This window comes from Grammomys surdaster, unplaced genomic scaffold, assembly GCF_004785775.1.
Source record: "Grammomys surdaster isolate TR1022 unplaced genomic scaffold, NIH_TR_1.0 122222, whole genome shotgun sequence".
Lineage (NCBI taxonomy): Eukaryota > Metazoa > Chordata > Mammalia > Rodentia > Muridae > Grammomys > Grammomys surdaster.
The window spans coordinates 9,799-28,515 of NW_021617772.1; the positions used below are offsets into that span (position 1 = coordinate 9,799).

The 18,717-nt window shown below is 37.7% G+C and overlaps 1 pseudogene; it reads right to left on the minus strand.

The window, feature by feature from the left end:
* The window catches only part of LOC114636118, a 35,156-nt pseudogene that overhangs the window by 238 nt on the left and 16,201 nt on the right, over positions 1-18,717 (minus strand).

Genomic DNA, 18,717 nt, shown 5'->3' on the forward strand with positions numbered 1-18,717 from the left:
ATTCTGGATAAAGCATTTGCCACAGTACCTACATTTGTAAGGTTTCTTTCCTGGATAAACGCTCTGCTGACTTTGAAGATTGTCTCTCTGGGTAAAACATTTGTCAGCTTCCCTACATTTGTCAGGATTCACTCCACTATTATTTTGTTTCACCAGTGGTTTAGGTTTAGAGAGAAAAACTTTATCAAATTCTGTATTTCTATTCTGCTCTTTCTTTCCTATGTGGATTTCTTGATTGAGACTAATGATTGAACACACATTTAAACCATTTGAACATTCTTCATACTTGCAAACTTCTTCAGTGTTCCCAGTTTTAAGTATTTTTAGGTTTGAGAATTGAAGAGATGCATCTCTGTCATGAGTTGTATGAGGTGTACTTTGGGTAGATTCATGAATCATATTGCTAAGTTCATTGCATTTAGAAGACTTTTCTTGGATATTCACATGCTCATGGACAATGTACTCTGTGTCTTGATCCAAAACCTTTGTGTATATTCCACATATACGATGATTTTCTGAAAAAAAAAAGTACAATTAGGGATGACAGGGATGACTTACATGAGTATGAAGTGATTCAATAACCAGAGTTTGCTGAAGTTTTAGGTAAAATATACACTCTCATGGACTCTTGCACTCAAGAGAGAGTTTTTTTTAATCATTACATGGATCCTTAGAAGAACCTAAAATCTTATCTATGTCAAATGATAGGAAATGATAATTGCCTTATAAAACTTTTTTTAATGTTGTACCACCTACCCACCTCAAAAATATTAACCTATAATTGCTCCTCATGTCACCAGCTACATATGTAGCAGAGGATTGCCATATATGGCATCAATGAGAGTGGGTGCTCTTGGTCCTGTGAAGGCTCGCTTCCCAAACATAGGGGAATGCTAGTGCAGTGAGGAGGCATTGCTGTGTGGGTGGAGGAGCACTCTCATAGATGTAGGGGGGAGGGAGGAGGAGGAAGGTGCTTCACAGAGGAGGAACCTGGAAGGGGGATCACATTTAAAATGGTAATTAATAAAATAATGAATGAAAAAAAAGAATATTGAACTTTGTAGAAGTTAGGAGACTGTAATAAAATTTGGAAAAGTAGATCTCTGAACGATGTATCTCTAAGTTTATGGTTACAATTTGATTCAGAGTTACAATGTGTAGCTTTGGTAAGTATAAATTTATGATATAACTGACTCTGACATGGAAACCAGTAATTAGTTTTCTTTCAGCATCCTAAATAAAAGGATAATAATGTCCCAGAACTAAACCAATTGTCAAAAAGTAAACAAAAAATTCCTCCATAACAACAGCTCTATATACACCTGAAACCTGTTGCAGTTTTTAAAATCATAAATGAGGGAACATTTTAGAGCAATAGTAATATTAAAATACTCCAACTATTTGATGTGTAGACATATAATTCCTTGTTGTGAATATTTAATTCTTTTGAACTTGAAAGACTTGAATCAACCTAGATTAGTTGTAAGAAGAGATCTCAGAGAATATTGCACTGATTACTCTTCCAAAGAAAGGAGAGAACTGTAAAGAAAACACAAAGAAATATTATGATTTTAACCAGAAAAATTTTGATTTTCTCTCTTTTGGTGGTCTGTAGACACTTCAGAGAGTTTGTATAAATACAAAATGGGAACATTCAAAGAAAGAATCAGGAAGTCAAGAAGAAGTGCATTCTTACCCACAAACAATAGACTGTTGTAATTTTCCAACATGACATCCATGTGCAATGCCCTCTGAGCAAAATTGAGACATTCCCATTCCTCCAGTGAAAAGTCCACAGCCACATCCTTAAAGGTTAACAGACCCTGGCATGGAAATGATTGAAGTAAATATTGAAGCACAATGTTTTCAAAAAGTCCTATAGAGAAGTATCTGAAATTCTGAATTGGTGCTCTTCCACAGACAATCTGTACAATGACTTAATATAATGCTCACATTTAGAAAGGCTCTCACCTTTATGAATTTTCTTTGGTTTACTGAGACCTTAGCAATAAATGAAAGATTGGCCAACACCACTACATTTGAAAATTTTGTGTGCAGTTTGAATAGTGGAATATATTTTAAAGTCCTCTATTATGATATTTGTTTCTTAGAACCCACAATGCACTGCACAATGGAATGTTTAAACGAATTCTTTAAAATCCAATGATCTCTTCTGAACACTACTGGAAGAAAGAATACACAGCACATATGCATACACTCATGCAAAGGTAAGTAACATATATTGAAGAAACTGTAAAAAAAAATACTTTGTAAAACACTCAGACTTCCTTGTATTTCTATTTCTCTGAGAGTACAGGATATAATTATTTCAAAAACAGTAAACATTTACAGAATATAGCATGTATATTTGATGTCTAGATGCAGGAACATAACTTTATGAAATATGGGTTGACATCAAATAGAATCCCAGTGCCACATCATAAACTGTCAAATTATGATGACAAGAAACATGCTTTCAAATTTTACAATGCACAGCTTTCTGAAATATGGACACTTGCTTTTTCCTGTGTGCAGCTGCATCTCACTTGTCATGATTACAACATATCTACTTAACAATCTGAGGCCTAAGTAGAATGTTACATCCTTTCTAGATCAAACTGGTAGAATATGAAATGCAAAATTAATGGATAAACTAAAAGTCAAAGTTTTTTCTTAAACAGAATAGTACTGCAGCATCAGGACATACATTCAACATTCCATATGATGAAAAAAAATCAAATGCTTTGGGAAAGTATTTTATGAGAATATATTCAAAACTATAAAGTAATAATACCAGTATTTGAGAGCATTAAACTATTTAATATTTTATATAAGTTGGCATAATCAATATATATAATAACAATTTCATTTTCTTCAGTATTTGACCACTTCTGTATCAGAATTGTAGCTTGCATGGAAAAGTATGATCTAAAATTCTTCCTTTGTTCACGAAATCTGTTTTACACTGGTTTTATCCTATCTCTATTACAAATGAGCCTCAAAAATGTAAACCTGGGGCATGAAAAAATGAATAAGAGGTAAAGGTACTTGCTGCTTTTCCATACAAACCTAATTTAATTCTTTCTAAACATATTGCAGCTCACTACTATGTCTGACTTCAGTCAGCAGAGATTGGTGCTGCACTCTGGGTTTTAGGGGCATAATGTATTATTCAGTGAACATAAAAAAATTTGGATGGCCAGACAATGGTGGTGCACTCCTTGAATCCCAGCACTTAGGAGGCAGAGGCAGGTAGATTTCTGAATTGGAGGCCAGTCTGTTCTACAGAGTGAATTCCCGGACAGCCAGGGCTACATAGAGAAACCCTGTCTCAAAAAACAAGCAAACAAACAAACAAACAAGCAAACAAAAAATCGGGTGAACACTTATATAATTAAAGAAAATTGTATTCTAATGAAAGATAGAATCATTGCCACAACCCTTCAGTTATGTAATGCATAATTTGAATAAAGAAAAATAACATAGGTTCTATCAAGTCTTCTTCCTGCTAAAGAACCAAACACAGAAAATTAGGGAGCACATGAATTTATGTTTGAAAACTGATGGTTTGTACACAGCACTAAGGCGATGCCCTGTAGAAAATTCTCACTGACGTCTTTCATGTGGTGAAATGAGAAGGTGAAGACACAGGACTTACACTGCTTCTAAAGATGGAAACCAAAAAGAAAGGAAAGTAACCATCTCTATACCGAGAATTTACCACAGGGGCTGTATCTCTTGAGAGACGAACAGATTTGAGGTGTCAACACTTGAATGATTACTGTGTGACATAAAATGTCAAAAAGAGTTTTCAGAATACTGAAATCTGCATCAGCTCACATCATTGGCAAAATAAACATAATCCCCATGCATCATCTGTGCTTCTAGAGAGCTGATACATTTACTATTAGGATTCAACACATTGAGTCCCTTATAATTTTACTCTTCTACAAATTCTACTCTTCCATATACTGATTAGTGATGCAAATTTCAACATATTTCCATACCCAAATTCACAAGCTTGTGTCTGGAAATCTGACCATCCATGAAATACAATTAATGTGACACAAGAGACCTTACTTCCACGTTGATATAAATGGACAGAACTTTACCCAATGTAGAAAATACTCATCAACATATTCTTGAGACTCATTCTTAATAGATGCTATTGGAGACCAGCAGGTCTCCAGTCCATGAGAATTTTACATCCTCACAGTATAAAATACAGTAGAAATATGAAGATGTATATGAAACATTGAATTTTCATCATCACAAAGGAAAATGAAGATGATAGAAAAGAAGCTCTTAGATAACATTTCACATATAATTAATTTTTGAATGGATTCAATAAAAAAGGGATTTTTAAGAAATGTTGACAGAACACTGACCTGTGGAGTGTTTACCAGGGAAGCACTCATTCTTTTTGTTGTTCTTCTCCTAGGTGCTGTGATAGGAACAAAGATTAGAATTCTTGAAATTTCATATCAAGGATTGAACAATTCAAAGATGAAATAAATATGACTCTATTACAGACAACGCTAACCCATATTTTAAAAAATCATTAAAAACAAATACCAGGTATTTGATACCAGATACCTTGACAACAATTCTACAGACATCAGAGCATGGGATGATTTGTGTCCTGTTATGAGTATTACGCGAGGACTATTTCTAACCTCAGAAATTACCAGGCACAAACATAAAACACATGTATACCTGCTGTTAAACACTAACTCTCAAGGTAATTACTGAAAACTTCTCTTCTTGGGTCTAGAGTCAAAGACAAATAGCTAAAGTGTGCCAAGACTGATTTCTAGAATTGAATGGAGTTTCAATAGTAATCACACTACAATACAATATCTGAACCTGAACCTTTGATGAAATTCCAGTTCATCGTATGGGGAAGATAAAGTATATGTCTTTTCCATTTGTGTCCTGTTGCCTTGGAATACAAAGGTTCTATCTGATAAATATGTTGTACTTCTACATGAAAGTAAGAATTAATGGCATGGGTCTCCTGGCATAAATACCCAAACAGACAAAAATACATACATATACATACATGTGTTTACACACAAATAAAAACATAAGAACTCATTCCTAATGTTGAGATAGTATTACTATGAAAAGTGCTCATGACCATGGAATCAGCAAATATGTAGCACTTTTTAAGTATTACATTCTTCTTATATTTCTCTTATGCCAAATATTTTTCTTGGTATTAAACAGGTACATGAATAGTTTCTTCCCATGATGCTGCATCAGAAGTTTAGATTGTCACTTGGAAATAGCAGATAGATGGACAGCTGTGGAAAATCATACAAAATTAATAAGAATTGATGAAGACAATGATAATTTTCTAGAAACAAGTAACAAGTAAGCAATGTTTCAATGTCATAACACTAGGCCAGACAATAAGGAAGTGCTGACACCCAGGCACACAGTGTTTCCTCAAACACTGTAGAGGACTAAACAAATTCACCACTAAATTCTCAAATGTACAAAGAAAAATAAACAGTCAATATGCACCAGTTTACATTGAAAAAAATTTCTCATTACTGAATGGAGAAAGTAAACTCAACTTGATTTCATGCCAGAGATGAAAGACTATTTTAACACGCACAGCCAGACAAGGCTCAAAGTATGAACAGTGAGAGAAGGCTCACAACCATGTCAATATACTGATAAAATGCCTGGGACAAAATATCACAGAGGATCACTAGAAAAGCTCTGTATAGTGTGAGAACAGAAGGAACATCCCTTAGTCTAATGAAGATAATATTCAAGATCTTAAACCTATCATTACAAAAATTACAGACAGCTGTCATCATTCAATTGTTTTTAAAAGAGAGACAAGGATGTGCAAAGCTTTTAAACTAACTTATCACAGTGCAGCAGAACTTAACATAGAGCACGTAAGACACAGAATATTTTCAATCAGTCAAATAAGGATACTGGTGGAGAGCCTTTGAGGCTGCTTGGCAGGAATCCAACATTGGCCAAGGACAAGGAAATGGGCTTTAGGCAGGAATCTGACTTTGGGCCATGACAAGAAAGTAAGTTCAGGCAGGAGTCTATTTTTAGGCTAAAACAGAGAAGTAATTTCAGTCAGGAATCCAAGTCTTACACTAAAACAAAGAAGCGGGACTCAGGCTTCAATATGACTGTGGGCTAGGACAGGGAAAAAGGCTCAGATATTTTTGTCATCCAGATGAGCCCTTAGAAACAGCAAGAGTGATCACGGGATTCTGTATAGTGCCTTGTTTGTTCCTTGACTATTTGTTTCTATTGTATTGTTGGTTCCTCAACCTAGAACTGACCTGAATATTGTATGTAATTAAAACGGCTTAAAAGAAAAGTTGAATTAAACAAACCTGCCTCAGCCTCAGAACTGGCTGGGGTCATGCTGCAGATTTTGTCTACTCTTCTCTTTTCTTTTAATCCTCACTCCTTTGCTGGAGAACCAGTTGACTGGCTGAGTGGGCTTGGTCAGATACTAGCAAGGCAAGTATTCTATACTTACAAGAAACATTCTTCAATTCAAGAAATACAAATATCATGCCGGGCGGTGGTGGCACACACCTTTAATCCCAGCACTTGGGAGGCAGAGGCAGGCGGATTTCTGAGTTCGAGGCCAGCCTGGTCTACAGAGTGAGTTCCAGGACAGCCAGAACTACATAGAGAAACCCTGTCTCAAAAAAACAAACAAACAAACAAAAAAAAAAAAACCAAAATCAAAAACAAAAAAACAAATATCCCAAGAAATACTTCGAAATGATAATACATTTAATAAGCTATTTTTAAAATACAAGAAAATATCACTTGATTTTATACATTCCAAAAGAATAATCTGAAAAGTCAAAAAACTGCTCAGTGTATCAATAGGTCTTGGATATGCTGGTGTAACATAGAAATTGATAAATAGGCTCTGTAGAATGCTAGGTATAAAGAATCATCAGTCGCTCTCCCTTGGCCCTGATCCCCTTTGCTGAAGTACCAAACTGTCTGACAATGAATGTATGTTCACCAAGGTACTAATCGTTTTACATGTTTCCTCCATGAATTTACCATGAATACTACAGAATTTACTTTAAAACTTGGAACTGACATTTTCTCAAATACACACCTACTTCAGAGTAGTCATTATTCTGCACTTTTGAGACTTCCAGTTATTACTAACACTTGTTACATCAAATCTTTTTAAACTAGTCAAAGTTTACATAGCTATAAGTAGTGTTCAGACACTGGGACTCTTGATTACAGTAAGGACATAGCATTTTAATCTAGCATTGCCTAGGAAAGTCTGTTGGAGACTGGCTTCCGGAATTCACAGATGTACCTAGTTATTCTCACATCTAAGTGCTGTAACAGTCTGCAAGTTTATTCGATTTTTCTTGCCCTATTTGTTACCACCAAGAGAGGAGACATTGTAATACCATACAGTAGTAATAAATACTTACAGAATAAAACCAGGAGAGCATGGAATGATATTTTCAAGCCCTGAAAGAATACAACTGCAAATTCTAGCGTTACTTCAATAAAAGTGGTTACCAGAATTGACAGTGTTTAGGTACATTTGAGTGTAGCAAATCCTTAAGTCATGGTTATCAGTAAAGAAGCAACTTAAATGTTAAACAGATGAAAGTATGCACAAAAGAATCAGATATGAATTTTCCATGAGGACACAGGTAATTTGACACCTCTTGTGAGGAATAAATGAATGCAACAGAACTCATGTATAACAAAAGAAAGTTCTATCCCACACAAGGAATGAAGAACAATATAATATACTACGCACAACACCAGCAAAATCTTCTACATTAAAAATCCTAGGGAATAAAATGACTGAAAGACCACTATTTCATCCAGAAATCTTCTAAATCTTCACTATAAAATTCCCAGTACAAATCAGATTAGGTGAAATAGATACCTACATAATGAAGAGTATTATTTGTGAATCTTGGTTTTAGATCAGGAAAACATGTGCACAAAAAGATTCAATTACCTCTTAATTCTGATGTTCAGGACAGACTCTCAAAATAGAGTAAAAATAAGATAAAATGCCTTGGCTCAAACCTTAAAAAATATATGTATCCCATAAGGAGGGAAATTTACATGCTATACGAGATATAGAACTGAAAACCTTAAAAACTGAAAACCTTTGATCATTAAAGAGATCAAAGCTAACAAATTGTGTTAATCAACTAAAAGGGAACAGGAAGAAAATGATTCTGATTAGTGGACAATAAAATAATAGCAAATGTCTGAAGGAAGGCAACAACAATGTATGGTAATGAAAATGGTATTCAATAATTGCTTAGAAACTTGCAAAATATATAAATAAATATCCTGAAAAGAAAATGCAGTAAGGTGAATAAAAATGACTCATAGAGAACCTCTGGGAGACAGTATATCAGACTTGAAGAAAAGGTAGAAGAGCGGAAAGCTTCAGTCAAAAAAAAAAAGATGAATTAAAATAATGTTAGGTTAAGGCACAGTATTATTTACTAATTGAAGGGCCAGGTAAATTACAGAAACTCCTTTGAAAAACAGTCTAGGATTTTCACAAAAAATAAAAGAAAAAAGAAAGAAAGTAATGAAGGAAATAAGGAAGGAAGGAAGGAAGGAAGGAAGGAAGGAAGGAAGGAAGGAAGGGAGGAAGAAAGGAAGGGATAGAAGTACAATAAACACTGCACTGTTTAGCCATTTGTTCACTGATGGCTTCCTGATTGTTCTCTATAATTCTCTATGTACACTCATCCACATCTGCATATTCTAGGAAAAGGAGACTTCAGAATTACCCAAGTCTCTAGAGATTCTTCCTAGGAAATCAAGTCTTTTAAAGATTGTAATGAGGTCCAGGATTCTCAGAAGACTTCTGAGGTTCAAAACCTGTTGTGATGATTGTGGTAGGTTAAAAAGGATTCCTGCTCAGCCAGGAGGTAAGAGCTCAGAAACACTATAGGCATAGATAAGATTGAATAGAAGCTAGAGGCTTACAGGACTAGGCATAGGGTAAGAGACAGAGGCAGTAAGTCTGCCAGAGAAAAATTACAATAGAAGAATACTTTTACATCTCTGTGGAAAATCTAACACTGCTCAGTGTAAACGCTCTCTAGAATGTAAAAGAAACATCTCACAATACCAAGGAAAAGAGATACAAACTAAAGGAAACAGTTCAGAAAAGGTCAACGGTTACTATTCCCCTCAAATCAGAACTAATACAATACAGTGCAATACTCAGAATATCACCATTCAAGGACAGGAAAACATTTAGAGTGGAATAAATAGGTGATTCAAAAATCAAGTGGACATTCTTTAGAAAAACAACTCAGATCAGAATATTCACTCTGTCAATACATATCTGGTGACAGCATTCATAGTGCCAAAAAGTGTTATGCAACTTTGGGAAGAGGGCAGAGTTATCAATGGCCTAACCAACATTTGCATCCTGTGTGCTACAATCTCAATCTGCCAGGCAAGTTATGGCCACTGGTATCATAGTGGCAAGACTGTCTGTGGGTAACACAGGGTTTTCTGGTTCAAGCAGAGGCCAGCTCCACAGAAAAAAAGAATACATGGGTTGAACTGAAAATCTGGCTAATAGCCAATAAAGAAGATCAAGGGCTCTAGGAGAGAATGGATTACTGACATTTGCTTCATGTGTAAATGGCCCTCGTCTCACCTATCCCTGATATTGATTTCAGTGTGGGTAAAAGAAACTTAGTTTTCAATATGTAACAGCTATTTCAGAGTCTCAAAACTAATCAAATATTGACATCAACTGAGTGCTGACTGCACTTGCTACTATGGGAAATCCATGTCATCACATCTAATATTATTCTCAGTGAAATTTTCAGAAATTATTAATGAAATACAATCTGGTCACACCAAATTCAGGATGTCTTTCTACTGACAGGTCAGCCCTACACAACCCCTTGTTCAATCCTTCAACCATACCTGGATCCTTTCTTAAGAGTCTCCTTGGCCTTTACCATCCAGGGTTCTTAGTTTTGATTTACAGTTATGTGCATTTGGCTAAGCATATAGAGACCTGAAAATAGGGAAATATCATTCAGAAAGAACCTGGAACTGTTCATGGAATAAAAATGAAGGATGCCAACACCTTACAAAAGGATAAACATGAAGGAAAGAGAAGATGTCGTGAAAATGTCTGTATTTCTCTGAGGATTTCAATTTATCCTATGTGATGTAAGAGTCAGTCATACAGTGAACACACAAACAAAGTCCTTTTCCCAGCAACACTGAGGAGGAGCAAGGAAGATTACAGGTAATCTATTGTGACCCCCAGAATCCACACAGTTTATTTCCTCAACTAGAGGTCTCTGAAAAAAGCCCTGAGTGCAGGGTGTAAGCATTCCAACTCCTGCAAGAAGTCTACAGTGTAGAACACGACAAATCATGAATGTGCATGGGCAGAGTGCTTTTCATGAACCAAGGAGATGTTTTTTTTTTAAGGGAGGAATTACAATTATTTGAAAGGTGCTGCCTAATTTTTCATAATCCATAGTAAGTTTTATATCTATAAAATATCTTGGCCTGATATCATCCTCTCACAGTATGCTGGGATGAACCTCAAAAGCATTCAAAGAAATTCAAGAGGAATGGCTACTGTGGTGTCTATTAACATATAAATGCAGACTTCTTTAGCTAGGTGCTTTCTTGGCTCCAGATTCCCTCCTGGCCAACCCTCTCTCCTCCCACCTCATCCTGAATGCCTCTACCCCACAGCTCATGACCTAGTTTAGTCTGGAATGAACCACATAACTCTGACTGCGTTTTCTCTCAGAATACAAAGCCAAAAACTAGCCTCTAAGCACCACCAGCACAAGAACCAGATATCTTCTTGGAATGCTGAGTGTTGCATATCTTAGGAAAATAATAAAGCTTCATGGGAAACTGAAATGGCCTATAAAATCCTTGGTAGCTTGTGACAAAAGTCCATCTCTTGGTCAGGATTTAATATTTAATAAAGCTTGCTCCCATGTTGGAATTGGTTTTTCTCTGGCTACACTCAGGGTTAACAGAGCCTACAATATAGCTTATCCTCAGCCATACCTTGCTGCAACCCTGTCTTTATGTCTAATATTATGTCTTTATGTCTAATTTTATGTCTAATGATTCATAAAGAATATACTTTGTCGAAATCCAGGAAAACCTTTTACTAGCCTCTACTCTTCTCTCTGTCTCTCTCTCTCTCTTTCTCTCTCTCTCTCTCTCTCTCTCTCTCTCCCTCTCTCTCTCTCTCATTCTCTCCCTCTCCCTCTCCCTCTCCCTCCGCCTGTCTCTACTATCCTCTGAACTCTCCTCCACATGCCCTGAATAAACCTTTTCTATACTACACCATCATGTGGCTGGATTATTATTTGCAGGATTTGCAGATCTTGCAGGAAGCCTACCAGACATGTGGTACCCATTTACTAATGTCTGCAAATTAAATATTAATGATGATGTTAATTTTGTGCATCAATGTCAGTAAAAGAAGAAGACTTTGAAATATAGAACCACAATTTGACCAAAGCTGTAGGAAGAAATCCCAGACTGTTCAACTATAAATGCAGTTTGCCTCACTATAAAAGTTGGTGAATTTGAATAGCCTGTGAATAGCAAGGATCTAAGGAAACAGAAGCAGAGAGAAATGACAAGTTTGTAGATGAGAGCATGGTTATTGGCAGTTCAAATGGGAGTTGCTTGTTGATTGACAATAACACCAAGATTCAGGGCCCTGAAGGTAGTGAAACATAGAGACAAACAGGCAAAAGACATTCTCAAGTTGTCTCCACAGTCAAGAGATGTCACAGGTTTATAGAGGCAATAGTTACACTCAGTGCTGGCATACCAGTCCTCTGGACATTTCAGAAAATAATGTGCATGTGATAGAGAAAAGAAAGTATCATCATTGCAGCTTCCACATTTCTTATCAACAGGACACTTCACAAACATAGGTGGGAGAAGCTATGCAACATCCAGACTTTACATCTGTGTGTGCAACTGAAGGACTTTGCTGGACAACAACAATTGTATTTGAAAATGCCCATCACCTTCACTGATTAAAATCAAAGAAATATATATTTTTAAATTTTATTTACCTATGTGTGGATGTTGCTGTCTTATGGATGTTGCTAGAAAAACACATTTCTTAGTACTTTCTGGCTCTAATTGAATGAAGTAAGCCTCCTAGTCAATAGCCATTCTTCAGCCTTTGGAAAACCAGTAACTCATTGCTCTCACAGGAGAACAGTTGAAGAGCCATGGGCTGTTTCAAAAGCTTTGCCAGGACTGTCTGGCCAACATACCAAGCTGGCTCATGAGAAGCTGTTGCAAAAAGTGGATAATTATGTGTTAAGACATCTGGACAAACCGAAATACAATTTTGCAGTGAACAAGAACTAGTTGTAAAATGGAGAGACAGAATATGGTTCAGAAAGACAGGTTGGAAGCAGCAATGGACAGAATCAATTCTCAGATGGTGAGCCCAAACTAAAGCATATCTTCAAGCCACCCACTGAGAGCAATACATATGATCTTGTCAGCCCAGGAAAAAGAATCTGTGCCAACTTCCTCTGCAGGTCATACCCCAAGAGCAATGGTGTACCTTAGGTTTTTTCAATTATATGATTTTTCTCGGTATTGCTCTTCAAATATTGATTTCTTTAGGCATCATTGCTCCAATATCTTACTCACTTCTATTCCAAATGTTTCCTAGTCATGAAGAATTTCATTCCTTGGCTCAACTGCTTTCATATTTGTTCCTGTTTAGAGCAACATCTCCTGTACCTCAGCCTTTCCTCATGCTCTATAGTTAAGACTTGCTCTCTTAGTTAGAGTTTTACTGTTGTGAACAGACAGGTGACCCAGGCAAATTTTTAAGGACAATATTTAAATGGGGATGGATAAAGGTTCAGAGTTTCAGTCCATCATCATCAAGGTGGCAGCATGGCAGCATCCAGGAAGCCTCTCACATCCCAGGACTATAGGATATTCTAGACGTTTTCCCCCAGTGTAGAAGTAGGTAGGCGGGGGGGGGGGGAGCACCCTCACAGAGGCATGAAGGAGGGAGGAGGGCAACATGGGGCTTGTGAAGGGGAAACTAGGAAAAGGGATAACATTTGAAATGTAAATAAATAAAATAACCAATAAAAAATAAATAAATGGGCTGGTGAGATGGCTCAGCGGTTAAGAGCACTGACTACTCTTCTAGAGGTCATGAGTTCAAATCCCAGCAACCACATGGTGGCTCACAACCATCTACAATGAGATCTGATGCCCTCATATGGGTGTCTGAAGACAGCTGCAGTGTACTTACATATAATAAATAAATAAATCTTTAAAAAAAAAAAAGACAAGGACAAACAAAAACAACAAAAATAAATAAATAAATAAATAAATAAATGAAAAGACTCCAAGAAGACTCCCGTGATGTGAATCAAATAGCACAGATAGACATAGGTACAAAGGGCTCCAGATCAGGTAATAGGAACCATACATTGATAATAAAATATATACATAAATATGTGTGTGTTTGTGTGTATGTATGTATGTATGTATGTATACACAGAGAGAGAGAGAGAGAGAGAGAGAGAGAGACAGAGACAGAGAGAGAGACAGAAAGAGAAATACAATACATCTGGGCTTTCTGGAATGATATTTTGAAAGATTTGACAGGGATGGATGTAAAGGAAATACACATCTCATCATTTAGTGAGTGGTACTTCAATATTCTCCTGATTTACTATGTCTTCTCAAAAGAAAAGGCCTTAAATAAAAAAGAAATTTTGTGCTTAGAAAAGAAATTAGAGGAAACACTAGAGACGTTCATAGATGACACTGAGAAACAGAGCAATAAACTAAGACTTGGCGCCAGGCGGTGGTGGCGCGCGCCTTTAATCCCAGCAATTGGGAGGCAGAGACAGGGAGATTTCTGAGTTCGAGGCCAGCCTGGTCTACAGAGTGAGTTCCAGGACAGCCAGGACTACACAGAGAAACACTGTCTCGAAAAAAAAAAAAAAAAAAAAAAAGACTTGGCAACATGGCCTAAAGGAAATGCTAGAGTTAAAGGTTCAGGATTTTGTCAGTCAAAATAACAACAGAAATGCAGGAGACAGGAGCAAGAAGAGATGATAGAACAAAGGATTCAACAGTTCACAGATCAGAAGGAACAGGAAGGAGATAGAGATAAAATTTGAGAGCAAACTCTAGAGGATAATTTACTAAAGCTAGTAAATCAAAATAAGTTAGATGCTTCAATATCAGAACTACAATAGAAAGAGAAGCTAAAATTATGGAAGCAAGGCCTAGAACAGAAGATACAGGAATTTATAGAGCAGCATGAGAAATTTAAGACTTGTCAATGTGATCGAGAGGAAAGACTAGAATTGAAGACACAGGAAGTTATAGTTGAAAATAACAGGCAGAAAGGTGAAAGTGAAGGTGGGAGACAGGAGCTGGAAAAGATGCTTGAACAAATGATAAAAGAGTTCAGAGATCAGACTGAGAAGCACAGAGAAAATAATGAGGATTGGGAGCAAGACTTGAAGAATAAACTTTTAAAATTAATGAATCAAAATAAAATGGACAGCAGAATATCAAAATTACAATATAAAGAAAAATTTAAAATGTGGAGGCAGAACCTTGAACAGAGAATACAGGACCTCAAGAATAAGAGTAGTGACAAAAGGAGAGCTATGAAGCATGGAAACAGACCTTAAGGGGAAAATTTTAATTTCCAATTAAACAAAATATTTAGGTTATCAGACATTTGAATGGGAACCCATGGATGCATTACAACTGACAAAATTTAAGGAAAATATTGCTAATTTTAAAATGCACATGTCATTTGTACAACAAACCCTGACTGCTTGGGCTATTAAAAATAGTATAATCTCCCAATACTAGAAGGATATGACAAATGCAACACTAGAACCTGCATCACATTTACAATGTTTCTCATGATAGAGAGAAGAGGCAAAGTAGCACAAGAAAATAGATCCGGGGGTAGAGAGACTCCCAAATATCAGCTGCTTGGTGAAGGTTTCTCTGCTGAAATAGAGGTGCAGGCTGTATATGATGAGGAAACTTTGGCATTGAGTCGATTGGCAGCCTCAAATACCTTACTGACAAACTTCCAGGGGGTAATACTACAAGTCCCAAAGCCAGGCAGAGAGAGTTCTCTTCCTCGGGAAAACTAATCATCACTGCTCTAAAAACAGATATTGTGAGACAAGATAACAAGGCTAAGGCAAATTCTATAGACAATGCAAAAACCTAAAAGGGGCCAAAACTGACTAATTTGGAAAACTTCTATAGAAGATTAAAGGTCAACACTAAGAATGCCTGTAAACAATATTGCGATTGAAGCAATGGTTAACACTGGAACAAATGTCACCATTATCTCTCCAAAATCTTACCCTGAAAGTTCTCCATTTCAAGAAGTAGACATCCAATTTCAAGGAGTTGGGATTGATTTTATCTCAAATAAAGCAAAGAACGAAATGTATTAAATGTGGAGAACCTGAAGGTCAGGTAGGAAAGTTAAGGCCGTACATGGCTGATGCAGCAATTGATTTATGGGGAAAGTATCGGTTACAGAAGTAGAAAACGCAAATTAATATCCTCTCAGTTACAAAGTCTGGACATGAAACTGGTCAGGCTCCTGATAAAAAACTTTAATAATTAAGGAATTTTTTTTTTTTTTTTTTTGGTTTTTGGAGACAGTGTTTCTCTTGTAGCCCAGGCTGTCCTGGAACTCACTCTGTAGACCAGGCTGGCCTCACACTCAGAAATCTCCCTGTCTCTGCCTCCCAAGTGCTGGGATTAAAGGCGTGCACCACCACCACCCGGCTCTTTAAGGAATGTTATCAAAGGCATTTACAGACTGTCTAGGCTGTCCATAAACAAGATACAGCAGATGCTGACAATTTAGCTCTACCTCAAGGAGCCACTGATGATAAGACACCAACAGCCTTACCACTAAGGTGGTGGACTGACCAACCCATTTGGATTCATCTATGATCTATGACAAAAGAAAAACTACAGGCATCAGAACAGCTAGTCCAGGAGCAGTTGGAGGCTCAGCATATAGAGGAGTCCACCAGCCCTTACAATTCTCCAGTATTTTTCATTTTTATCAACAGGAGTCAAAAAATCTTTTTATGTTGTTCCAAACCTTTTCCATGAACACTTTGTCAAAAGCAAGGATGGGTACATACTTGGACTCATTGATCTTGGATTTACATTCTCCAAGCAGAACTGAATAGTTTGAAAATTTGTTGGATCAGGTTCACTGAGTGTAACAGGCCAGCCTGGGAAATATGTTTACTTGATAGGGTGTAATGTGAATGGCATGAATACAGGGCTCACAGGCAAGGAGAGTCAGATATCTAACAAGTGCCACCTTCTCAGTCAAAAGGTCTGAGGGGAGTGGGCTTCATCCCTTTTATCCATTTCCCTGATTCGTTGGATGGCACATACTGGCATTCATCCTGGTATGAATTCCTGTGGAAAAAGACAGCATATACTTGCTCCTGTGTTAGAAAGGGGCAGGTGACTGCCATTATGATGTTAGGGGACCTCTACACTGTACCAAGGGAAAAGGGGTATTCCTGGGTAGGAAAGTCCAATGTCTATAAGTAGGGCTTAATCCCTGATTATCAAAGCTGAGGAAGTTTAGATAAAACAAGGCCACTACCAGGGTCAGGCTATGGTCATATTTGAACTCAGGGAAAGGAGGCCCTGTGTGGGCAGCATTTCATAGAATAGGGGATCATCCCATTTTAAGCCTGAGGTCTGGCCCTGTGGGTCTATGGAGGCAGCTGCTAGGCTGGGGATTGTCAGAGCCCAACCACAAAAGGCTGCAAATGTGAAGGAAGCTTGTTAAGTGTGAGATAGGAAGGGCAGTAGTGTCCCTGGCACAAAGTGCATGCCATGGATACTGGGGAAAGGACATGAGGTTAGCACCAGGCATTAAGACACCTTCAAAAGGCTATTCCACATTATCATCCAAGGAGTCTACCTTGGCCAAGTGAGCTTGAGGAGAGGCAGTCATGGACGTAGTCACACTATGCTGTTTCTGTCAATGTTTATTGTGAGTGGCAATAACTTCCTCTGGGGAAGAAGTGTCAAGGGCAGCCCTGCTTATACACTGATGGCCTGGGGTCAGCTATAGGCCTAACATATATGCCTGCTAACACAAAGTCTTGGGACTCTATGGAAAAACACTGAAACAGATGACTAGAAGCTATTGTAAACAAGCATCTTTGGTGGATACCTGAGCTGTCATACGTAGCCTTGGTAGATAGCACCAAAGTAGATAAGGACAAGTGAATCATAGGTGGAGTCATAGTGATCTGTCCCCTGAACCTTCACCCAGCTGATACTCTGTTCTGGAAGATATCTGTACTCCCTGTTAACACCTACGCTCCTGCATCATCCCCTTCCCCACATCCTGCCTTTTTGTGTACATAACCCCTGTGTGAAAAAGTAAAAATTGCTATTTGATCAGACTATAGGCAGATCACCATTCTTTGCATCTTTGCCTGCCCCCACCCTTTCAGGTGACCTCCCCATACCTCTGTTTAATGCCCTGCTGGAGAGGAAATTTTGGTGCCCAACATGGGGATTGAAGATGAGACATGTTGCCCCCCCAGCGTTCAGGGGCTCGAGGAGCTCACAGAAGAGGGACTGCCAACTCCCCCAAAGTAGGTAAGCCTACTAGGATTTCAGGAGCATTGAGGGTGGCTGTCCAGAGTTCATGGAGGCACCCACAATCTCGGAGCACGTTTTAGAGTGACTCCCCAAAGGAGCAACCAAGTGAGACGTTCCCCCCTCTCCTTCCCGAGTTGCTTGAGAGCACTCCCAGTTAGATGGATACCAAAGTCCACTTAACTGTGGGACAATCCTTGGGAGTGGCATCAGTGTTGAGGTAAAAGGCTCCCCGGGACAGAAATTTCATGACAGACTAAAGGAGGAAGTCACCCTGGGTGCAAGGAATTAGGGGTTAGAAAAGACATGGGACAAACCTTCTCTAAACAATCACCCTTTGTAACACAGCTCAAGGAGCCTATCTTCAGAATGTGAGGAACTAGATTTAAGAAAAAAGGATCTTTAAAAAGTCTTTGCTTTCATTAGTGTTGTGTCCCAAGAAGGGACTGTTGATAAAAATGTTAGACCTCCTAAGGAGGAGATAAGAAGTTAAACCTTGAAAATGAGAGAGAGAAAAAGCAAAAGAAGTAGCCCGCTCTCTGGCATGTTAACAAAAGAAAAACTGGTTGAAATTGCTTGCTTGATTTAGTTTGAAACTTGCTTTAGAAATAAGTCTTAATTTACACAATAGAGGCTGATAGTCTACCCTGTTCTGTGGCTGAAGAGGGGCACTGGCAGAAAGAACCTTGGGAAGAGTTAACTGTTTTCATAAGTGGCTCTTGGAAGGGGTCCAACAGTTTTTTGGCTTCTGTAGTAAGGGAGTGGATAGTGGTTTTTCCCAGTTTGATAAGTGAAAGGGTGCTTTTCTCTTAAATTATAGCTAAAAGGGTAAGAAAAAAGTATGCTTTATATGTCTTGGTTATATGTTATTGGGTATGATTACAAATTTATAATTTTGGTAACAAAAAACTCAATTAAAACTGGTAATTCAGGCCGGGCAGTGGTGGTGCACGGCTTTAATCCCAACACTTGGGAGGCAGAGGCAGGCAGATCTCT